Raw genomic sequence first — 25,855 nt, forward strand, 5'->3', positions numbered from 1 at the left:
AAGAGAGGTGGGTGGAAAAGAGGGGAGGGAAGAGAGAGAGATAGGGGGAGAGAGAGACCAGGAACAGTGGTGCCATCACGATGCAAGCCATGTGGCCCGCTCAGTAGATGAGACGTCATTACCGCTATGCCTTTTTAAAAACTAAACTACATACCTACCCCAATAGAGAGCAGAGTCAAAAGCTGTCCTATTTAAGAAACTACATAAAATGTGGTTGTAAAAATGCTTTCCTATAAAAATATGATTCGAGCAGTGATTTAAAGATAGGTAGCGAGCTGGCTAGCCGAATCTCATAAGACAGGGAGTTCCAGAGCCTCTGGGCCTTGACAGAGACAGTAGCCGGCCTTGATCTAGGGACAGCTAACAAGGACAGGCTGGCCAATCTTAGGTTGCGACTTGGATTGCAGGGAGTCAAGAGCTGCGAAATGTAAGTAGGGGCCAGCCCATGTTGAGCTTTGAAAATTATTAAAAGAATCTTTAAGTCAATCCTGAATTTTTGTAGATGGAAGTAGCAGGATTTAATGATTCATTAACATGTGTTTTAAAATTCAGTTGGGAATCGAATGTGACACCTAGATATTTAGCTATTGTTTTAATATTGGTTGACAGGGGCAAGCGATGATAGGAGTTTGCCTGCTAGCTGATCAGGACCGAAGATAATTATTTCTGATTTGTTTGAATTTAACTGAAGGAAGTTAAGTGACATCCATTCCTTTATTGCAGTTAGGCACTCTGTTAGGACAAAAACGCAGCTGACGTTGTCCGGCTTAAAAGACAGGTAGATTTGGGTGTCAATCGGCATAGGAATGATATGATATCCCATTACAATGGATGATGATGTTTCCTAATGGGAGCATGTAAAGCGAAATAAGAATGGGACCAACAATAGAACCTTGTGGCACTCCGCTCATCAGTGTCGCGCTAAGGATGAGATGTTATTTCCAAACAGAAATTTCTAAAAAAAGGAAATTTCTCAATCTGAGAGATAAGACTTGAACCATTTAACGGCAATTCCAAAATTGCTGATGCACTGTGTTAGTCTATTGATGAGAATGTTATGATCAATGGTGTCAAATGTGGCAATAAGGTCAAGGAGCAGTAATACGGAGCCATCAATAAATCATTTGTAATTTTAAGGAGAGCGGTTTCAGTACTGTGTTGTTTGCGAAATCCAGACTGGAATTTATCAAAATATATATTATTGTCACACACAGCTAAAAGTTGGGCTAGAACCACCTTTTCAAGGATTTGGGATATGAACAGGGACTTTGAAATGGACCGATAATTCTGTGGGAGTGATTGGTCAAGATTTGGCTTTTTCTGTTAAGGCTGAATGGGGGGTTTCTTAAAATAATCAGGGACATGGCCAGAAGAAAGGGAGCAATTCATAATTCTGAGAAGGCTAGGGCCAATAGTACTGATTACTTCTTTTAGGAGTGAGGTGGGTAGGTTGTCAAGAGGGTTGGAAGATGAACGCATGTGTGACACAGTGTCAATGAGTTCAGGAAGAGAATGACAGTGGCAGCTGGTACAATGTTAGTTATAATGTCATGGAAGGAGCTGGGTTTATGAGTCTATTGGTGGTTTTAAAAAGAATCTGGGATAATGGTGATTGCTGGTTATTAGTTTTGAGAAATAATTTGCTCTTGCTACTTTACTTTTATTATTGTAAGAAGTTAAGAGGTCTTTCATATATACAGTTGCAATCAGAAATATTCAACCCCCTCACCTCAAAAGACATTATAGTGATTTGGATGGAAGATAATGACAATAAATGACAAAAAACCTCATTAAACAACAAAAAATATTTATTGAAACATATTTGAGTTATTTTGACAACAGAAGTTGACTTAACTTTGAAGTTCAAATGAAAAATGTAACTCTTTTAACACATGTGCATGTGCAGTATTATTCAACCCCCAGCTTCAGTACTTTGTGGTGCATCCTTTAGCTTTTATAACTTCTAACAAACGTTTTCGGTAAGTGCTGACAAGCTTCTTACACCTCTCAATCAGAATCTTTGCCCATTCTTCACGTGCATAAGCCTCTAGCTCAGTGATGTTTGATGGCTTCCCTGCTGCAACTGCCTTCTTTAAATCCCACCAAAGATTTTCAATTGGATTTAAATCTGGTGACTGAGAAGGCCACTCCAGGACGTTCCAGGATCTTTTTCTCAACCAAGCTTTGGTTGACTTGGAGGTTGTGCTGGGGATCATTGTCTTGCTGGAAAGTCCAATGATCACCAAGGTTTAATTTGTCAACAGAAGGCATCACATTCCTCTTTAAAATGGCCTGGTATTTCTGGGAATCCATGATGCCGGCTACACGATCAAGATTGCCAGTTCCTGCCGCAGAAAAACAGCCACACATCATCAATGACCCACCTCCATGCTTGACCGTGGGGATGGTATTCTTCTGGTCATAAGCCTGGCCTTTCGCACGCCAGATATACTGCTGGTCCATATCTCCAAACAGTTCCAGTTTGGTTTCATCAGTCCATAGAACTGTCACCCAAAACTCTGTAGTCTTATCCAAATTCCTCCTGGCATATTCTAGTCGACTTTTGATGTTCCTTGTGGTCAAGAGTGGAGTGCGTCTTGGAGTCCGGCCATGAAGTCCTTGTTTATTCAGTGCACATCTTATAGTTGCCACTGAAGCACTTGTACCAGCCTTCATCAGGTCATCCTGTAGGTGTCTTGCAGTCACACAGGGGTTTCTGTTAGTTGTTCTGACTAAGTTGCTAAGGGCCCTTGATGAAATGTTGGGCTTTCTTCCCCGGCCAGGCAGGTTTGCAGCTGTTCCATAAGTTTTAAACTTCCTTATAATGCTCCCAATGATGTCTCTTGGGTATTACATTTTTTGGAAATCTTCTTATACCCAAGGCCCTTCAGGTGTGAGGAAATAATCTCCTCTCTCAGCTTTTGTGTAAGCTCCTTTGTCTTTCCCATGATTGCAACTCACCTTGAATACCTTCATGGGTGGGGTTTATATATGCATCACAGCTGAAGCAATTGAAGGATCATTATAGAGCTTAATTATGTTTCAATTCCACTTTAGGCCATAAAAACCGTCAGACAGCTTTAAAAACAACAATATTATATAGGGGATGAATAATTGTGACATGGCTATCTTAACAAAACATACTGTTACACACAAATACTACATCATGCATTTTCTGTGTTGATTTTATGTATCACTTAACTCATAAAGAAGTCATCCGAAGCAGAATCTTGCTCTTTGAAAAAACTTTAATTGATAAATCCTAAAGATCTTTGGGGGGTTGAATATTTCTGATTGCAACTGTAAGTAGTGGACATGCTATTTAGTCTTTTTCCACTTGCTTTCTGATTTTCGACACAGACTTTTGAGATCCCGTAACTTGTCATCAACCCATGGAGAGGTGTTAACAGGTGATTTCAGACTTGTTTCAAGATGATATCTAGTGTGGTTTGACAGAGATTATTAAAGCCATTGAGTAAAACATTAGGATCAGATGATTCGTAAGGGTTATGGTCAAGCGTGAGATGAGAGCACTATGTTCACTTAAGATGTGTGAGTTTTTAGTAATTTTGATGTTTTTTCGGGCAAAGTGGAACAGGGAGTCAAACTTAACACAGAGATGGTCAGAGATCAAAACTTCTTCCTAGGTCAAGGAGTTGATGCTCAGGCCGAGGGTTTAAACGTGTGTGGGCGCGGTTATGAGTTGGACCAGTCACATGTTGGACTAAATTAAAAGATTCTGTAATGTTTAAGTATTCAGCTGCAAAACCATTGGTTGGGTTATCAATGTGGATATTTAAATCAACAACAATGATGGCTATGTCGAAAATTTTAAACAATGAAAGATAAAAGTTCCGAAAATAAAGGGGAAAATTTACATTTTGTTTGGGAGTGTGATAAATCACAAGGCCTAGGACCAGAGCAGTGCTACAAATTTTGAACAAAGCAGCTTCAAAACTAGAAAATGTATCATAAGGAGCAAATCCCCCATGGAGAAGGTGCTTAGAGGCCAAGATCAAGGCATTATGGAGAGAAGTTAGCCATCTATCACAACTGTAGAAAGGCATGGTGGAGAAAGATTTACCCAAAATAACTATAAGAAAGCCTACAACTCGATGTCGCACATATTGATACTGGAATGCTTGGAACTGTACAACATCAACAGGACACTAAGAGCCTTCATCAATAACTCAATGGGGCTGTGGAAAACAAATCTAGAGGCCAACTAAACTCAAAGCCCATTGCACATTTTACCATCAAGTGGGGCATATACCATGGAAATGCTCTGTCTCCACTGCTGTTCTGCATAGGCCTGACCCCCCTGAGCCAGATGGGCAAAAAGAGTGGTTACGGATGCCGATTTCGAAGTGGAGCAAAGATCAGCCACCTCTTCTACATAGATGACATCAAGCTGTATGTTAAAATTAAATTACATTTCATTTAGCTGACGCTTTTACCCAAGCGACTTACAATAAGTGCATTTAACCATGAGGGTACAAACCCAGAACAACAAGAATCAAGGAAGTACAATTTTCTTCAAGAAAGCCAAACTACAAAGTGCTATAGGTAAGTTCCATATGAGTGCAACATATTTTTATATATATATTTTTTTTTTTAATCCAAAGTTTAGTCAATGGGGAGCTCGTTCTACCATTTAGGAGCCAGGACAGCAAACAGTCGTGATTTTGTTGAGTGTCTAGCTCGCAGTGAGAGAGCAGCAAGCTGATTGGCAGATGCAGAGCGGAGTGGACGGGCTGGGGTGTACGGTTTGGCCATGTCAATGCCCAACGGTTGCGGGCAGCCACTGGTAACCAGTAAAGGGAGTGGAGGAGCAGAGTAGTGTGAGTTAACTTGGGTAGGTTAAAGACCAGTTGAGCTGCTGCATTCTGGATGAGCTGCAGAGGTCGGATGGCACTAGCAGGCAGACCTGCCAGGAGGGAGTTGCAGTAGTCTAGGCGTGAGATGACAAGAGCCTGGACCAGAACCTGCGCTGCCTCCTGAGTGAGAAGAGGACGTATTCTCCTGATGTTGTGCAGCATGTATCTACAGGAGCGGGTTGTTGCAGCAATGTTGGCGGTAAGGGAGAGTTGACTGTTGAGTATCACACCCAGGTTCCTAGCAGTCTGGGTGGGGGCTACCACAGAGTTGTCAAAGGTAATAGTCAAGCTACAGAAAATCCCAAGAAAATATACCTTCAGGGGAGCCCGACAGGGGGGGAGGATGAGCACCTCAATTGGACAGATGATCAGAAAACGGCCCTGTTATCGTCATTTGTTCATTGACGATAAGTCAATGAACAAATGACGATAAGTGCAGTGTGTGTATCAAGTTCAAGTTCAAAGCGTTTATTGTCACATATCCTGTACAATGAAATTCTTTCTTTGTCTTCCACTACGAACACCGTGCTTTTAATAGTTATAAAAAATATCAAAGTATGAAAAATATAATATAAATATGTACAATGAAACATCTGTGCAATGCAGTGCAATAGACAGTAATGTAGTGCAATAGACAGTAAAACATGGTCTTGTTGTGGGGGGCTGGTGCAGAGTAAAGGATCAGTGTATTGAGATAGTCCATTGGATAAAAGCTGTTCCTCTGTCTGGACGTCCTGCATTACACACTTCTGTACCTCCTGCCAGAGGGCAGAGGTGTGAACAGTCTATGTTGGGGGTAGTGGAGTCCTTAATAATGGAGAAGGCTCTTCTGTGGACTCTGCGGTGGTAGATGTCCTGCAGAGGGGGTAGTGATGTCCTGGCGATCCTCTCTGCAGTCTTTACCACTCTCTGCAGGTGCTTGTGGTCCATTGCAGTCATTCTCCCATACCACACAGTGATACAGCTGGTCAAGATGCTCTCAATGATGCAGCTGTAGAAGTTGCTGAGGATCTTTGGTGACATGCCGAGTTTCCTCAGCCTCCTCAGGAAGTACAGCCGCTGTTATGCTTTCTTGACCAGCTGGGTGGTGTTTAGTGTTCAGGTGAGGTCAACCCTGATGTGATGCCAAGGAATTTGAAGCTGCTCCCCCTCTCCACCTCAAGCCCACAGTGGCCGATGAGTTTGGGGTGGTTGTGTGATCTGGGTGTGTAAGTGCCTCCCCTTTGTGTTGCTGATGGAGGTCTCGAAGTAGGCATAGAATTGGTTGAGCTGTTCAGGCAGGGTGATGGTGGAGTTGGTGATCTCTGTGGTGGTGCCCTTATTATCTCTGATGTGTTGCAGGCCCAGCCACATCCACCCGGCATCAGCGGTAGAGTAGAAGCTGTCCAGTTTCTCTCTCTACTGCTTATCAGCCTCCTTGATGGTTTTCCTCAGTCTGTACTTTGCTGTTTTGTACTCTATCTCGTTTCCTGATCGAAATGCAAGAGATTGAGCATGCAGCTGTAATGGTTTGGAAATGTCCTAACTTGTATGGTGGCCACAATGTTGTCAACACAGGTGCTAAAGTACCCAGTTCTGCTCATCTCCCTCCTGCTCCATGCTCCAGTCTGCCTCGTCCTCTGTCTCCGGATTCACAACCGACGCCTTCTCGAGTCATCTCCGTGACTAATTCAATTATTATTAAACTGTCGCCAAGTATCCTGAGTCTGTGTTGTGCTTACTGGTTCCTCGTTAATTTTGTCACATTAACAAGGTGTGACATCCCCTGTCCTTAATCCTCATCAAGAGTTCGGAGGTATATTCAGAGCACCTCCAGTTGAACCAGGGAGAGTTATTTAGCACAGTTGAGTCTAGTTGTCCAATTACTCTCCCTGGATTAAAAAGACAGAAGGTTAGCTGCCACAAGAAGAGACACAAGACAGAACAGAGCTGAGCCACGACAAAGTCTTGGGGCCAGTGCAAGGACCGTATTGTTTTTACTTTCATTCTTCTTCTTCTTCTTCTTCTTCTTCTTCTATATATGACATATTCTGGACTTGATTTGCTGTTCTGCTATTTTTCCTCTTGACTGACTAACAGTCAATCTCCCCATCTCTGATCATTTGTTGATATGTTTAAGGTAAACTTACTACTATCCAAAACAAATCTGTCACGTGTAATCTCATTTCGCAACGTTAAGGACATTCATTTAAATGCTCTCTCCAGTGGTATTGACAGCCTCCCCAGCATAAACTGTTTATCCACCTTTGATGACTTCATGGTCTTTTAAACACTCGGGCACCTTTAAAAACCCGGTCTGTCTCCTTTTCCCATTCTGCCCCATGGTTTACACCTGCAGTCCGCCAACTCAAAGTGAATGGCCACCGCTTGGAACCTCTACAAGAAAACTGGACTTGTTGTGCACAAAGAAATGTACAACGATCATATTCTTCACTACAAGGACGCTCTATCTACAGCAAAATCAACCAATTACTCAGGTTTAATCAGCTCAAGTGGAGGGAACAAAAGAGCCCTGTTCTCCTTGGTAAATAACACCGGAGTAAATACTACGACCACCGGACTCTCTTTGATCTCATATGTACTCAACCTCTTACTGTCACTCCGTCATGTCCTTTTTTATTTCCAAAGTTGACCAAATTCAACAGCAACTGACTCGTTACTCCTCCTATAGTCCATCCTCTCTGGTCTTTTCAGCCCCTCTCTCTCTTTCACTTTCGAGTTTCAATCTTCCCTCTGCTGTTTAAATTTCCTCATTCAGAAATCCAAGCCATCTACCTGTCGATTAGACCCTCTTTCTACTGTCCTTGTAAAAGCCTGCCTACCCTCTCTTCCCTAATAACTGTCATCATACATTCCTCCCTCACATCTGGTCTTGTTCCCTCATCTTTCAAATCAGCTGCAATAACTCTTATACTTACCAACAATTTCATAACTTTCGTCCTATTGATAACCTTCCTTTTCTTTCCAAAATCCTGGAAAAAACTGTTGCATCTCAACTCCATTCTCACGTATCTGACAATAACCTCTGTGGACAATTTCAGTCTGGTTTTCGCCCCCTCCATAGTACAGAAACAGCCTTGGTAAAAATCACCAATGACCTCCTCATGGCAGCTGACTCCGGACTGTTAACCATTCTCATCCTCCTTGATTTAACTGCATCCTTTGACGCCTGCATCTCTCACCATATTCTCCTCGACAGACTAGCCTCCATTGGCATCACCAACACACCCTTGGATAGGTTCAAATTAGGGATGAGCGAGTACACCATTATCTGTATCTGTTCAACAACTAAATTATCCGTATCCGTATCTGTACTCAGACTTAAACTGGAAGTGGACGGGACTCAAACCGGAACTTGGTATTTTAAGCATGACATTGATATGGGTTGATCAGAAGTTGCTTTATTTATTATTGATTAGAAAACTATTTACAGAACAGACTTACAATTGAGCTTCAGATAAAAAATTTTGATAACAAGAGTAAGAGAACTATTCAGAACAAGTTTTTAGGAACTTCAGTGAATAAACTTCAGTGAATCAATGAACACAACACATGAAGTATTAACAAGTAATAAGTAAAATGCAGGTTTTCATACTCAACATACTCAACTCAAGGAGTTTTCATAATCAACAGTTTTTTTTATTGATTTTTCTTTTTTACTTTTTAAAAATTACATAAAAACAGTGTGATGTTTGTGTGTGACTGATCAAAGGCCTATTTGACTACCTGTCGTAGCTTTTTTTGAGGGGGTTGCTGTATTTTTTATTTCAACACAAAGTAAAACACAATGTTAATTATGTGGTGTTATATAATGTACACAAAGCTCTGGTGAACCCCACAAAAAGGAAGAACAGTCACAGGATGTCAGTGTAACTAAGCAAAGCTATTAAAAGACAACAACTTGATTGATTATGTATATATATATTTGTATTAATGGGACTTAACAGCCCATAAACTTTGGCTTTGTATCAACAAGAAAATATTCATCACATATGAATAGCATCAAACATTAGGCCTATGTATACTATAAAAGCAAAATATAGAATTAAAACCAGTTGTACACAGGTAAAGAGCCTAAATAAATTACTGTACATCAAGTTCTGCACAGAAAAATGAATAAAAATAAAAGGTAAATAGTAAATCAATACAAAAGTGAACAGGTAACTTAACAAGTGAGTAGCCTACTTACTTCTCTTTTACTGTACCTTGGCCAGTGGCATGGTAGCCTACTTATTTCTCTCTTACATTGGCCAGTGGCATGGTAGGCCACATAGTTCTATATTACAGTGTTAAGTGTCTCATACAGGTTCACACTGACATCTTTATGACATAATAATCCTTCCATTTTGGTTCTTGAGACCCAACCACTGAGTAGCCAGTTTAGTTGCCTTTAAGAACAACTAACTTTTCAAATATTTCTGGTGTTAACCGCCTCCTGTGCGGATGGAATATTATTCCTGCAAACGAGACTGCTGAAGAGAAAGCAGGTCTTTTCTGGTGTCCTCCAGAAAACGAAGGGTCTCTAACTCAGGCTTGTGATCTCCTGTCTTTCCTGGACTTGAGTTTCTTCAGCTGAGAAAACAAAGAAGTCATCTTCCTCATCATCTTGGAGGTTGGAGGAAGCCGTTTCACTCTCTGCCACCAGGCCAAGCCAGGAGTGGAGCATAAGCTGGTGGATTCGCCTCCTTTCTCCTGACAATCGTGGTGGTAGCCAGTGCATTTTGAAGAATGGGTGAGTGACTGTTGCCAAGATGGCTTCGTTCACATCCGTCTTCAACTCCAGATAACTACTGAACCTTTTCTCAAAACCTACCAAGATGGCTTGTAAAAGGGGAGAGGTGTGCCTTAGGTTGGAGGCTTGTAGGTCATGGAGTTTGGATTGCACAGCAAAAAGGGTAGGGATATGTTCACCATAGTAGCAGGATATCTGACCCTGTAGCCGATCTATGGCTACTGCAATAGGTCTCAGGATTTTGCAGTACTCTGCCAGGTAGTCAAGCTCCACCTCTTTGAATGGAGGGAGCTGAAGTTTTTCTCTTAAAGTGGCCAGCTGATTCAAACTGTCATACATAGAATTCCAACGTGTTGGGCATGGTGTTTTCAACTGTTCTTTTGTCACTTCTGACAGGAGCTCTGCCGTCTTGGGTCTTTTTCATGCATTCCACAAAGCTGAGCACTTTCCCATGGCTGTGTGGTTCAGACAGGAGAGTGTGGGAGAGTCCTTCATCGCCTGCTTCGCATCAGTGGTACACACTAAGCTCAGTGTATGAGTGGCACATCTCACATGAGGTGGTAGGATGATTGCACCTTCAGACACTTCTTCTTCTGAAGCATTGATGGTTACAAAGGATAGTCCATCCTCTTCTGTGTCATCATTCTCGTCTTCATCTGCAACAACAGATATGTTGAACTCCTTAAAGGCCTTTACAAAATTTGACCCATTGTCAGTCACTGTTGCAATGTTTTCATTTGACAGGCCAAATTCTGAGTGGATTTCCTCCAATATCTCAGCAATGCGGTTGTAGTTGTGTGGACTTGGGAAATGTCTGCATGCGAGAACGACTGATTCACGTTCAGTTGAATCTGGCTTGATCCAGTGAGCTGTTATGCCCATGAAGCTAGTCTTACTAGTGGACCAGATGTCAGCAGTGGTGCAAACATATTGCACCGTCTTCAGTTTCTCTTTCAGATCACTTTTTTTGGCATTGAAATCTGCTTCTATTTTCCTTCGCAGTGTACGTCTGGAAATCACTGTCAGATTGGGGTTTAATCCATGAATCAATTCAAGAAATTCAGTTTGTTCAACTGTAGACAAAGGATGCATTCCCTTCACTATGTACGAAGTAATGAGAGAATCAAGTTTACCCTGTGTTACTGTGTGTTCAAAAAGGCGGGTCTGCCTATAGGGGGTGTTTGTCTTTTTGCCACTATAATTAGGCCTACACTCTGTCTTGTGCTTTTCAAAATCATCAAGACTGTCAGGGTGAAGTCTCTTCAGGTGAGTTTTGAAAGTTGATGTAGCTAAAAGAGTTCCAGATATTACTGCTTTCTTTTTGGTGCAGAGTTTACACTCCGCCTGGACCTTCCCATCTGGTGTTTGAGAGACAATACTGAAGAACTTCCCATCCAAGATTGCAGACACAGGCTTGGTTCCATCTGTGCTTGTTGATGGTCCTTCTTGAACATCATCTTGCTGAGACATGTTGTCCACCTGGCCAACTGTAGAATGTATGAAATAATAAAACTAAGAATACTTTCATAATATGCCTTTTAAATAAAATAATAAAATAAAATAAAACAGATCCAGATATAAATTATACATCAAGCTAGTTGACATCTGTCACACTCAGATAAAATATTTACCTTGACAGACAATCCGTTGAACTTGAAGATCTGAAGACTGAACTCGTGAACTGTTTTTTGATTCGTGGAGAAAGTATTTTGAGTATTTTAAATACAAAATTACTCCACTCTAAAGTATTTTGAGTATTTTAAATACAAAATTACTCCACTCTAAAGTATTTTGTTACAAATTACGTTAGATTTTTTATTGGCCCTATCAAATACAAATTACAAAATACTCAAAAGTAATTGAAATACGTATTTCAAATACAAGTAATAGAAATACTGCCCATCTCTGATGCTGAGAATATATGATCATAGATAACGATGTTACACGTTAGTATCCCTGTGGGCAGAGAGGCTGTGACAACAACAAGATTGTGTTGTTTGGTGCTGGTGGCGCAGCAGCAGTGGATTTTTTGTAGGCTCTGTGTAGGGGAAGAGCTCTGTGTGTGGCTGGCCTATCAAGGAATGGTGTGGACACAGCTATCCAATGATGATTTTCATTCATCACGAGTACGGATGTCGACACATTTTACTTGGATTGTAATCGTGCTCGTAAAAGTACATTATCTGTACCAGATACTCGAGTATTTGGCTCAACCCTAGTTCAAATCATACCTCCTGGCCGCACTCAGTTCATCCAACTCAATTATTTCAAATCCCAGCCATTTCCGATCACTACTGGTGTTCCCCAGGGTTCTGTCCTGGAGCCCCTTCTGTTTATCATCTACTTACTTCCTCTTGGCCATATCTTCTGTAAATCTCACATTAATTTCCATTGCTATGCGGATGACACCCAGCGCTACCTTTCAACCAAACCTACCTCCATCCTTCCACCTACCTCACTCTCTGATTGCCTTCAGAGAATTTTAAATTCTATTCTAGATTTAACCGGAAGCCAGTGTAGTGAAGCTAATACAGGAGAAATGTGGTCTCTTTTCTTGGTTCTTGTCAGGACACGTGCTGCAGCATTTTGGACAAGCTGCAGAGTCTTTAACGACTTACTGTTGGAGCCTGAAAATAAGGAATTACAATAATCAAGTCTGGATGTAACAAAAGCGTAGACTAGTTTTTCTGCATCTTTTTGAGATAAGACATTTGAGATGTTATGCAAGTGGAAGAAGGCAGTCCTAGAAATTAGTTTTAAGTGAGAATTAAAGGACAAATCAGGATCGTAGATCACTCCCAAATTCCTGACTGTTTAATTGAAAGCAAGGGCAATGTCGTCTAGCGCAGCTATATCATGAGATAATGTATCTCTAAGGTGTTTAGGGCCAAGTATTAGAACCTCTGTTTTATCTGAGTTTAATAAGAGAAAATTGCGGGTCATCCAGGTTTTTGTGTCCTTGAGACATGCCTGGAGTTTAGTTAATTGATTACATTGTTAAGGTTTTATTGACAAGTATAACTGGGTGTCATCCGCATAGCAGTGGAAAGTGTGTCCTGATAATGTTTCCTAGTGGAAGCATATATAATGAGAATAAAATTGGGCCAAGCACAGAGCCCTGTGGAACAACGTGGTTAACTTTGGTGCGCACAGATGACATCATTAATTTGCACGAATTGGAATCGATCTGAAAAATATGATTTAAACCAGTTTAGGGCGGTTCCTTTAATGCTAATTAACTGTTCTAGTCTCTCTAATAAAATTTGATGGTCAATAGTGTTGAATGCTGCACTAAGATCTAACAGAACGAGGACAGACACAAATCCCTGATCTGAAGCTATTAGAAGGTCATTAGTGACTTTTGCCAAGGCTGTCTCCGTGCTGTGATTAGCTCTAAACCCCGACTGAAAGTCTTCATATACATTACTTTCCTGGAGAAACTCAAACAGGTGATTGGCTCCAACTTTTTCAAGGATTTTAGACAGGAAGAGGAGGTTGGATATCGTTCTGTAGTTGGCTAAAACCTCCGGGTCTAGGGTGGGTTTTTTGAGAAGGGGTTAGATTACAGCTAGTTTAAAGGACTGTGGTACATATCCTGATGATAATGACAGATTGATTGTGTTCAGTAACGTACTATCAATTAGGTTGCAGAATTTCTTGAAGTAATTTTGTAGGGATGGGATCTAAGATACAAGTTGTTGGTTTAGAACATGAGATTACTGTGGGCAGCTGATCAAGGGTGATCAGAGAGAAGCTGTCTAAATAATTGTTAAGATTCTCAGCAGTTTCTGAGATTTCTGTTCTTGATGGTTTATAAGTGCCAATTGAAGGCAGGAGTTGGTTGATTTTATTTCTAATAGTTAGAATTTAAAGAAGTTCATAAAGATATTGCTATTTAGGGATCGAGGAATACTGGGTTCGGTGGAGCTGTGACTCTCTGTCAGCCTGGCTACAGTGCTGAAGAGAAACCTGGGGTTGTTTTTATTTTCTTCTATTAATGTGGAGTAGTAGGCAGCTCTTGCTTTGTGGAGGGCCTTCTTATATGCTTTAACACTATTTTTCAAGGCTAGGAGATTTTCAACACGGTTGCTGGAGCGCCACTTCCTTTCTAGTTTTTTTGACGCTTGTTTTAATTCATGTGTCTTGGAATTATACCAGGGAGCTAATTTACTATGTTTTACATGTTTCTTTTTTAGAGGCGCTATTGAGTCTAATGTTAATCGTAATGACTTTACAGAGCTATCGACAAGATGGTCAATCTCAGTGGAGCTAGGGATTTTAAAGAATTTTTTATAATACGGATGCGGATAATACGGGTTTAAATTCCACAGATACTCTCTTCTCTCCATCAGTACCCAAGGTCAGGTTATAGATAAAGGGCCAACCAATAGTACAATGCAGTGTCTACGTTGAGGGACTTTCATATCTAACTCACATGCTCCAGAGAGAGAGGCACCAATTTCAACTCTCACCAACTTCAACTCTTTTGCGTATTTCACCAGTGGCAAGACGGAAGGACACAATGTGATTTTGTTATGCATGCTTTAGGCTTAACTATCCAATAGGATGTGAACACCTACATGTAACATAGAGAGTGACAGCAATTCTAGCCATTCATGGATGTGCTGTTAGAATGGGTGACGCAAGTAGAAGAAGATATATGGGGATGCTGTGGGAGACATCTTCAGATGTTTGCTCATGTTACTCTGTTAGCGTTTGTATATTGTTACACCTTCTGGTCTCCTTGATGCATCAAGTCTACATTAAAATCTTCTGCATAAGACATCAGCTGCTGCCTGAGTTCTCTTTTCACCAGCTTCCAAAAAACGTTGATAACAACTACCATACTGAGACAAGATACTCTGGTCTAACACCCTGTTGGTATCTGTACTATGACAGTACTATGAAGTAATGTCAATTCAACTTCATAGAAGACAGTACCCTGGGAGGATGCTGTTAATGAAGCGAATGAGAGGAAAAGGCTGCTGTATAGAGATGGCATTTGAGGCAGAGCAACGAGGTTGGAAATCAATTGTTTGCCCTGTGGAGGTTGGCTACAGGATTTTCATTGCAACATCCAACATCAGGTTGCTCAAAGATCTGGTGATCCATGGACAAGCCCTGTGCCAGACCATAAATGAAACATCATACACTGCAGAACATTGCAGCCAATTGCAGGAAGTAGGAAAGATTCCAACTGAGCCCCAAGATGCTAGGGACATGTCTTTGACAATGAGACATTCTGGAAGCAAAAACACACAATTTCATCATTTCAACAACAGACGACTTTACTGACGTTATTGTTAACATCGTAGTTGGCTGTGGTAGTGGTAGCTGGAGTTGGTAACGTGAGATCAACAGGCTCCTTGCTAACGTTGGGAGTGGGCCTTACGTTAGCTTGATGCTCCCTGGTTGCATTTAGTACTGGTTCTGGTTGAATCTCTGTTGTGTTGTCTGACTCATGCCTTCTCTTTGTGCCGCTTTGGAGCCAGGCCAACATTGTTAACGTTACTTAGCATTAGACTAGCATTAACAAGACTTGTCGAGAGAATAGGAGCAGGTGAGCATCATGTAGGCACCCCTGGTCATGCAGGGGGCAGTGGGGTAGCATCACGTAGTGCCTCCTGGGTACAGAGTCTGTACACTCTATGTGTTGATTTCTTGTGAACATGCTCACACTGTGCAGATGTTTTTCACACCTGGTTGAGCAGAATCATGGTGCAGCCCAAAAATCTAATTACATTGCTGTCTGTCTTACAAATTTTACTCATCGCGATAAGAAATCCATATACAGGTTGCATGTTAATACCAGGTCCAACTATAATATTTTTGGTCAAAGCTTCTCTGAGCCTCCAACTTTCACAATGTAATAGATAAACTGATTAAAAAACTATCTTGCCGATAAATTGTTGATTTTATCAATACCTAGTCAAGGGGTGATGTGGTAGTTAACATTTTGAAGTGGATAAGTTGTGTTTGAACAAGCAACACAGATTTTATTTTTGTATTACATGCACACGGTATATCAAAGCCATACCATCAAAATGACTTATATACAATGCCTATAAAAAGTATTCACCCCCCTTGGATGTTTCACCCTTTTGTTGCTTTTATACATGAAATCATGGTCAATATAATTTGGCTTTTTTGACAAGAATTTGCAAAAAAAGCTTCTTTCATGTCAAAGTGAAAACAGATTTTTACAAACTAATGTCAATTAATTAAAAAGATATAGTGTAAAATAAGTGTTTGCACTTAATGGAAGAAATGGAAGGAGTATGGCACTTGTTTAAATCTGCCTAGAGCTGTCCATCCTCACAAACTGAGTGACCGGGCAAGAAGAAGACTGCTGAGGGAGGCCACCAAGACACCTACGACCACTCTGAAGGAGTTAAAAGCTTCAGTGGCTCAGATGGGAGAGACTGTACATACAACAACTGTTGCCCGGGTTCTTCACCAGTCGAAGCTGTATGGGAGAGTGGCAAAGAGAAAGCCACTGTTGAAAAAAGCTCATATGAAATCTCGCCTGGAATTCGCCCAAAGGCATGTGGGAGACTCCAAGGTCAATTGGAAGAAGGTTCTTTGGTCTGATGAGACAAAAATTTAGCTTTTTGGCCATCAGACTAGATGCTATGTTTGGCGAACACCAAACACTGCACATCACCACAAACACACCATCTCCACCGTGAAGCATGGTGGTGGCAGCATCATGCTCTGGGGATGTTTCTCAGCAGCAGGCCCTGGAAGGCTTGTAAAGGTAGAGGGGAACATGAATGCAGAAAAATATCGCCAAATCCTGGAGGATAATCTGACTCAGTCTGCAAGAGAACTACGACTTGGGAGAAGATTTATTTTCCAGCAAGACAACGACCCCAAGCATACAGCAAAAGCTACACAGAAATGGTTCAAAGACAACAAGGTGAATGTTCTGGAGTGGCCAAGTCAAAGCCAAGATCTCAATCCAATCGAGAATTTGTGGCTGGAATTGAAAAGAGCTGTTCACGCCCGATCCCCGAGCAACCTGACAGAGCTTGAGCTGTTTTGCAAGGAAGAATGGAGAAAAATTGCAGTGTCCAGATGTGCCAGCCTGATTGAGACATATCCACACAGGTGCATCTACCAAATACTGACCTGAAGGGGGTGAATATGTATGCAATCATTTACTTTACCTTATATATTTTTAATTAATTGACATTATTTTGTAAAAATCTGTTTTCACTTTGATATTAAAGAGTTTTTTTTTGGAAAATTCTTGTCAAAAAAGCCAAATTGTATTGACCATGATTTCATGTATAAAAGCAACAAAAGGGTGAAACATTCAAGGGGGGTGAATACTTTTTATAGGCATTGTGTATATATAGACCAGTGGTGTCAAACTCAATCACAGAGAGGGTCAAAATTAATAACTGGGACTACGTCGAGGGCCAAACAGGGTCAACATTTATTAAACAGGATAGACAGGATATTGGATAAAGTGCAAAAACAAAACATATTTAAATTCTTCTTTTATGTAAATGTAACAGAGCCAGATGTTTGGCATCTTTTCGTAGCTGCCAGTTCATTAATGTTTGGGGTTAGGTTCTGTGCTGTGGAAACCCTCAAGATGGAGTCAGGGTGTGCATCAGTGAGCCCACTTCATCACAGAGAAAAGCGTGTGGGTGAACTTGACGGGGCAGGTACTGGGATCTCTGGAACGCTGGAAAAATAATTGAATAACACCAAATACTCGGCATGTGAGGTAGGGCGCTCGCTCCATGTGCGTCTAGCTGGGCATTGCGCACCGTGGGTCAGTCAGTGGAGCCCGTGCATTCCGCCTGGCTCTCTGAAAAAGACAGAAAAAGAGAAAGAGATATACCTGAGAGACACGGTGAACTTGACGGGGCAGGCACTGGGATCTGTGGAACGCTGGACAAATAATTTAATATCATCAAATAATCGGCGGGTGAGTGGAGGCGGGAGGAGCACTCGCTCGCTCCGTGTGCGTCTAGCCGGGCATTGCGCACCGTGGTACGGCCTATGGAGCTTTTTTTTCACATAAAGTCCTATTTACCGGCGGGCCAGTTAAGATAGACATATGATATTTTATCACGGGCTGGATATAATTGTATGCCACTTCCGGCCTGCAGGCCTTGAGTTTGACATGTCTGATATAGACCTTTATATTAGCAAAAGACAAATGGAGGGGCTTGTCTATGTATCACCTGTATTCATTTTGGTATAATTTGGTTCGAATGCATAAAGGAAATATGAGTGAACAGACAAATGCTGAAAGAGCTTAAACATGGCTAAAGAGATGGCCACATCAACTTTCTTACTTCTGTAAAAGGAAATGATATATCCCAAGAGAGGATGAATGCAAATAACAGCTGTCTTAATGTTTTTCTCCCTTTCTCTTTCTTCCATGCTTTCTCTTTCTCATTACACTCTCTATCATTCTCGCAGTGTCACTCTTTGTCTCTCATTCACTTGCTCGCCTTCTGTAACCAGATACATCTGTCCTATACTTCTACAGCTCTTTGATTGTTAGCTGCAGGTCTCAGATGCCTGCGGAACGGCTGCACCTTCCAACAGGCAAATGATTGTGGAAGGATGAAACTCTAGAGGCCATCAATGGCTGTGACACACACACACACACACACACACACACACACACACACACAAAGGAACCTTTGAAAATATATAAAAAACGATTTGCATACAAGCAATGCTCACTTATGTACACTCATTTATAAAACATACATAAGCAGACATACACTCCATCTACACATGCTCTTAAAAAAACAAATTAAATTTCATATATTAATCATATATCAAAAACACAAACACACAGCAGTAGTAGCAGAATGTTAGTGTAGGACAATCACTGGCAAACAATTGTTTAGTTGTGGTGTTGACTATTAGAATAGCAGTTAAATAAAAATGATATACAACAATCTAACAATCTCAAAGTTTCCATGATTCATATGCAGCATATTAATTGAATTGTTCTTCTACTGTTCAGACCAATGCACCTTTTTAAAAAAAAAAAATTTAATATAATTTTTATTCTCAAAAGCACAAAGAATGTAATAATACAATGTACATGTAATTTTTCAATTCCCCCACCCCAAAACAGATCACACTGCCTCGATGCAGAAAGTACATTGCCATATTAATAACTCAAGGAGTCTAAGCAAAATAAGTTAAGAAATTACAGGATGGTATTTTTAAAATTAAAAAAAAAAAGGAAAAAAATAAATACAACATAATAATAATAAAAAAGAGAAAACTTACACACACAATAATAATAATTAATAAAAAAAGACAAAAAGGAAAAGGAAAGTCCAAGGGAAACCGAAAAGGTTTATGAATCTAAGGAGAGAGTCTTCAATTTGTCAAAGTATTGTATGATTGGACCCCAAGTGGATTTGAATGTCTCAGGATGACCCCGCAGCGAGAATTTTATTTTCTCCAATTTTAAGAAGAACACCAAATCCCTCAACCACATAGAACAATTTGGGGGATGATGTGACTTCCAATCCATTAAGATTCTCCTTCGTGCCAAAGGGTTGAGAAAGCAATTATGTTTTTGTGTTTATTTATTAAAGTTTTGTCTCCTTCACCCTGAACACCAAAGATGCACATTGGGTATGAGAGTAAGACTGAGGGAGTCTGATATTACTTTGAATACTTTGTCCCAGTAAGTTGTGAGTTGTGGACAGATCCAAAACATGTGAGTAAGATCTGCTGGTGAATTATGACATCTATTGCAGCTATCCACCACATTAGAGTACATTTTTGAAAGTTTGGAGTTAGAGTAGTGCAGGCGATACAGTACCTTGAATTGTAGTAAATTTAACCGTGCACACGATGAGCTTTTATTGACCCTTATAAGGGCCTGGTTCCAAAATGAATTGGGTATGCTCATGCCAAGTTCTTTTTCCCAATCCGGTTTGATTTTACCAATGTTAGTCTCAGTAATTGAGTTGATGGTTTGATATATTTGGGATATAAATCCTTTTACCTTCTGTTGGGTGTTCAGAATTTTCTCATACACTGAGTCTAGAGGTGAATTAGGGAAATTGGAGTTGTAAGATCTGGCAAAATGTCGCACTTGGAAATAGCGAAAAAGATGGGATTGAGGGATATTGTATCTTTCAAATATATCTCCGGAACTTCCAAACACCCCAGTGATGTATAATTGACCAATGTTGGAAATGCCATTTTTTAGCCATACAGAGAATGCACAGTCTAGTCTTGGTGGGGGAAAGAGGTGATTATCATGAATAGAAGTAAGAGTGGATAAATCTGTGAAGCCAAAGTTTTTACGGAATTGTGCAAGAATGTTCAATGTTGCAATTACTATAGGGTTGGTCGAGTATTTTCTTGGGGAGAAGGGTAGTCTAGAGGTTACCAATGCTAAAAGAGAGGAATATGTACACGATTTAGCTTCATTTAGACACCAGCTTACTTGAGGATGCTTGATCCAGTATGTTATTTTCTGTATATTTGCTGCCCAGTAGTAATATCTGAAATTAGGAAGAGAGAGTCCACCTTGAGATGGATGTCTTTGTAGCATCACTTTACTTATCCTTGGTTGCTTATCATTCCATAAGAAACCTGTAATATGCTTATCTAAGGTAGTAAAAAAAGAGCTTAGGCAAAAACACAGGCAGACATTGAAATAAATATAAGAAGCGTGGTAAACATACATCTTAACAGAATTAACTCTGCCTGTGAGTGAAATATAGATGGTTTTCCATCTATCAAAGTCTGTCTTCATCTTATTGATTAATGGAGAGAAATTCCTATCATACAAGCTTTCGAATTTTCGAGTGATATAGATGCCCAGATATTTGAATTCAGAGTTACATATACAAAATGGTAGTTGTATTTCTGGAGTCCTTATTGCTAAATTGTTTCAAGGAAAGCATTCGCTTTTGGAAAAATTGTACTTATATCCTGAGAAGGTCCCAAATTGTTTAAGGATACCAACTAACGCAGGAACAGATTCTACTGGGTTAGAGATATAAACTAATAAATCATCAGCATATAGCGAGACTCTAATGCTCGGTGCTCCATCTGTGAATTCCTTTGATGTTCGGGGATGCTTTAAGAGCAACAGATAGCGGTTCGATAGCTAAGGCAAATAATAAGGGACTTAAAGGGTACCTCTGTATAACTTGAAATATTCTGAATTTGATCTATCGGTGACAACAGAGGCTCTAGGTGAGGAGTAGAGGAGTTTTACCCATGCCACAAATTTAGGACAAAACCAAACTTTTCCAAAATCCTGAATAGATATGGCCATTCAACCCTATCAAATGCCTTTTCTACACCTAGAGAGATAACCATCTCTGGGTTTTCTCCAGGCACAGGGGAGTGAATAACATTCAACAGGTGGCGGATATTGCTGAAAGAGTGGCGATTCCTTATGAAACCAGTTTGGTCTTCAGAGATAACCTGGTGAATAACTGTTTCCAGACGTACAGCTAGGACCTTCGCCAACATTTTATAATCTGCATTCAGGAGAGATATTGTTCGATAGGATCCGCATTCATTTGCATCTTTTCCAGGTTTTAACAAAAGAGTAATTAATGCATTTGTCAGGGTTTGTGGCAGAGTGCCTCTGGATAGCGAGTCATTAAACATGTTAAGCAAGAGTGGCAGTAGTTTATCTGAAAATCTCTTTAAAAATTCAATGGGGAAGCCGTCAGGCCCAGGTGCTCTGCCGCTTTGTATAGCTTTAATTGATCCCAGTATCTCGCCCATGCTCAATGGTAGGTCGAGTTTCCTTTCTTGGTCGTTATCAATATTTGGGAATATAAGGCCCTCAAGGAACTTTTCCATGTCTGTGTTGTTTGGCGGGTTTTCTGATTGATATAAGTTAGAATAATACTCTTTGAAGATGTCATTAATTTCGGATGGAATTACTGTCACATCATTTGATATGTTTTTAATTTGTGATATTTGCTGAGAGGCAGATTTAACTTTAAGTTGATGAGCTAATAACCTTCCTGCTTTCTCACCATATTCATAATGACTACCCTGAGCTTTTAATAGTTGCTTTTCAACTTTGCCTGGCGACAGTAGATCATACTCCTTTTGCAGATTTAATCTTTGTTTTTGAAGTTCAGGGGACGGTATCGTTGAGTTTTGTAAATCTAAATCTCTGATTGATTTAATGAGTTGATCTTGTTTCTCTTTACGTAATTTATTTTGCAAAGAAGAAAAAGCTATAATTTCCCCCCTAATGACAGCTTTAAGAGTCTCCCAAAGAAGAGAAGGGGACACATTATCTTTTTGGTAACTCATCAATAACTGTATTTATCACATCACAAAAGCTTTTATCCCCAAGCAGAAGGGAACCAACCTCCATAGGGGATGGGGTTTTTGTAAGAGATTAAATGATAGATCTAAAATTACTGGGGCATGGTCAGATTCTACTATTGCAGAGTATTCTATGTTAGCCACTGAAGGAAGGAGAGTTTTATCAATAAAAAAATAATCTATTCGAGAGTAGGTCAGGTGGGCATGTGAATAGAAAGAAAAAATCCTATCAGTGGGGTTCTTAAACCTCCAGGGATCAATACATCCAACCTGATCCATAAAAGCCGACAGGGTCTTCGCCATTTTCAAAGGCGGTTTTAAAGTAGGGTTGGATCTATCCAGACTGGGATTAATTAAGCAATTCAGATCTCCTCCAAATATTAAATTATGAGAGTTTAGGGTAGGAATATTGGAGATCATTTTCTTTATAAAAGTTATCATCTCAGTTAGGGGCATAAACATTAACAAGTATCACTGGTGTGTGAGAAAGTGAACCTGAAATTATAATATAACGCCCATTTGGATCTGAGATAATGTCTGCTGCAGTAAGTACTTTTTTATGAAGAAGAATGGCCACCCCCCTTGATTTACTATTAAAAGTAGAGTGAAAGATTTGACCTACCCAAGGTTTTCGTAATCTCACTTGGTTTCCTGTGGATAGATGGGTTTCTTGTAGGAAAATTATTTCAACCTTTAGTATTTTCAAGTGAGCGAAGACTCTAGCTCTTTTAATGGGGCCATTTAGTCCCTTGACATTCCAAGTGAATAATCTTGTAATACCATCTCCTGTATTTATTCCATTTAACATAGGTCTGCTTTGTACTTAAAGTTAGGATTTTTTTTCTTTTCCCATAGAGGCAGTGTATATCCTGAACAACCCTGAACTATATAATACCCTTAAAAATAAGACTTCTTGAACATAAAATAACATTCCTATGCTGGTCTCCCTAACAGCGGCTAGCCGCAGGACTCCTTTAACTTTAACTTGGACTTCCAGTTAAGCCTTCCTTAGTTACTTCTAACTAGGAGGTTCTCCCAACACATCAAATGAGAGTTTAAGACCAGCTTTGTGGCACCGCAATAGAGATTAATAAAGTAAAGTATAATTGCGGACAACAAGTATATGTTGAAAGTTATCAAAACTTGAACTTGTACTACAAAGGGTAACAGTATTTTTTTTTTTTTTTAGGGGAAAAGAAAAGAGTAGCTCCCACCTTTACAATGATAGTGGCGGGCTGACAGTAACCATTTTACCCCCCCCAAAAAAAAGAAAAGAAAAGAAAAAACGTCCGCATATCAAATGGGTAGTGTACATGCATGCACGCCTATGTGCGCCTGCTTCTGGGACCTTCTTTTGATGCCGTGATTTCTTTAACCGATTATCCATTGGTCGTAGAAGGCTTCTGCTTCTACAGGGGTGTCAAAGTAGACGGATTCTCCTTCCAAGGTGACGCGCAGGCGGGCCGGGTGTAACAGTCCGAAGCAGACCCCCTTTCTGTACAGTTTCTGTTTAATGTCATTGAAAGCCGCTCTCTTTCTGGCAAGTGTGACACTCATGTCCTGTTAAACTCTCAAGGTCACGTTGTGGTACTTTAATTCATGTTTCATGGCCCATCTTAATATTTTTTCCTTATCTGAGTAGTTGTGAAAGCACACAATAAAAGACCTGGACTTGGTGGATCCTCATTCTGGTAGCGGTCCGGTGCGATGTGCGTGGTCAATCAGCGGAGGTGAAGTGAACAGCTCCGGCCCCAGTGTCGCCATCAGTAAGTCTGCTATAAACTGCTTCAGTTCCCTGCCCGTCTTGCTGCCCTTTGGTACGTTCACGATGCGGAGGTTGGTTCGTCGGGACCTGTTTTCCAGGTCCTCCAAACGGTCTTGGAGAAGTTTGTTCTGTGACTGCATGGTTTTTATGGTCGCTTCAGCCGAAGTGAGCCGCTCGAAATTTTCTCCCACTATTGTTTCCGTAAGGCGCTTGTTGAATGAACTCACGTCCCCTTGCAGCGCTTCCATAGAGGTCTGTAGTGATTGAGATGAGGCCTGTATAAGCATTGTGATATCCTTCTTCGTAATACTGGACCAATGGGGACAAACCCTGGCTGCTGCACTGGGGTTGCTGCTTGAAAAAGCTGCAGGCTGAGGAAGTGAAAGTAAAGTAAAATTGTTTTTACCAAGTTCTTAAATTGATAGAAATTTACTCGTCCATGGGAATGTTAATGGATAAGTTCCAGCACAATAGGTTCATTTTTAAACCAACTGCTTATGCTTGCAAACAGCAAGACTCAATCACTGCTTTTTTACTGGGTTTACTTTAAAGGTTTCTTGCAGTCTCCCTATGAGAGTAAGGCTGCTAGTTGACTTGATGATAGACCCCTGTCTTGAAGGAACTTGAGATAGAGATCTGATCGCTTTTGTCCTTCAGCCAACACGCTGCAGCCAGAGGCGGACTTAACCATTGGCAAAGGTCGCCAATTGCCTTAGGCCCCCAAACTACCAGGGGCCACATAAAACACCTAATAAACTTATGGTTAAGATTTTTTTATTTTTACTCTTCATTAATTAATCATTTCATTCTAAAAATTGATACGCTAAAATAGCATCAGAATGCCTATAATTTATGAGTAACTAGTGTCTCAGCAACCTCCCTCCCCCCACTACAATGGACTATTCCATGTGCGTGTCCACGGAAGTGATTCAGGGCATATACACAAACTGACGAGGAGTATTGAGCCAGTTCACTCTTAAAAATAATGAGTTCAAAGTTCAGGTCATCACCGATAAAAAAGAACAACAAAACTAAAACAAAACTGAAAAGTGTTGAGCTTGGTGAATGAGCAGATCTAAAAAAATCTGAGTCAACCTCACAGTGGCAGAGAAGGATAAAATATTTACTTTGAAAGTATGAAAGTTCACCGGCCAACAGTCTCGTAGTTAAATAAAAAAGGCTGCTCAAATAACTCAGATTGTCCATTTCAGTGGTTTACAGGGAGAGGGGCAAAGCAAGGTACGCTACCGTAAAAGTGTACTATCCGGAGCAGCATTTGTTTTTGATGCACTGCAAGGCCTTCTTTGGGTCATCAAAGCGGTGTTTAGCACCTCCTGAATCCGTAAAAGAGCAGGGAGTCCGATTCCGAACAGAATCTTGGCCACGTGAAACAACTGTAGGAATGAGTGCCATCGATCCTGAGAAGCCTTTGAAAAATCTCGGTAGAAGCTTATTCTTTTACCCTGCCAGCACACATCCTCGATTTCCCTGGCTGGGAAGGCATTAGAGAGGCATGTACCGAAGCTTTCATGTTAGCCTTGAAGCTCAGTTGTTGCTGAGTTGTATTACCATAGTGTTTTCAGAGATTCAGCATTTTAATTGGAGGTGGAATGAATGCTAAGTCTGATGCTATGTTAAATACAGTGAAATGTCTCAGATGTCAACAGAAAAAGGCATAATAATTAGCAATGACGCCGGAGCCCATCTCTCAAGCAGCCATATTCTCAGTGACATCACCACAGCCACCACAGCCAGCGCTCGGTTATTTCTTTTAGTGCTTTTGACTATGCTAAACTGAAAGACCTACTGCTACTGGAAAAGTTACAAGTCAGTGTCCCAAGAGAGATGGAAGTCCATCTAAATGACAATCTAGCACACAGTCTCATGCCACGTTTTGAAGAGAGTGCAGTTGACATATTCTTTGAAATGTTTGAAAAGGTGGCTGAGGAAAGTGATTGGCCTGAGGAAAAGTGCTCATTGTTGGTGCAGAGTGTGCCTACTGGGAAAGCCCAAAGAGCAGTGGCAGCCTTGGACAGTCATGTAGGCCTTGAATATGATGCTCTGTGGAAAGCTGTTTTAAAAGCTTTTGGCACTGTACCGGAAGCCTACAGGCGAAAGTTCCATGATTTAATGCAGCTGCAGGGTGAATCCTATTTGAATTTGGTCAAAACA

General features: G+C 40.6%; 1 long non-coding RNA gene across 1 annotated transcript; it reads left to right on the forward strand.

Annotated features, from left to right (window-relative positions):
- The first annotated feature begins 3,034 nt into the window (after window positions 1-3,034).
- Window positions 3,035-25,422, forward strand: LOC117759453. The gene is made up of 3 exons (XR_004613471.1): window positions 3,035-3,309; window positions 17,744-17,751; window positions 25,412-25,422. It is a non-coding gene; the product is annotated as an uncharacterized LOC117759453 (long non-coding RNA).
- The last annotated feature ends 433 nt before the right edge of the window (window positions 25,423-25,855 follow it).

This window comes from Hippoglossus hippoglossus, chromosome 3 (genome assembly GCF_009819705.1).
Source record: "Hippoglossus hippoglossus isolate fHipHip1 chromosome 3, fHipHip1.pri, whole genome shotgun sequence".
Lineage (NCBI taxonomy): Eukaryota > Metazoa > Chordata > Actinopteri > Pleuronectiformes > Pleuronectidae > Hippoglossus > Hippoglossus hippoglossus.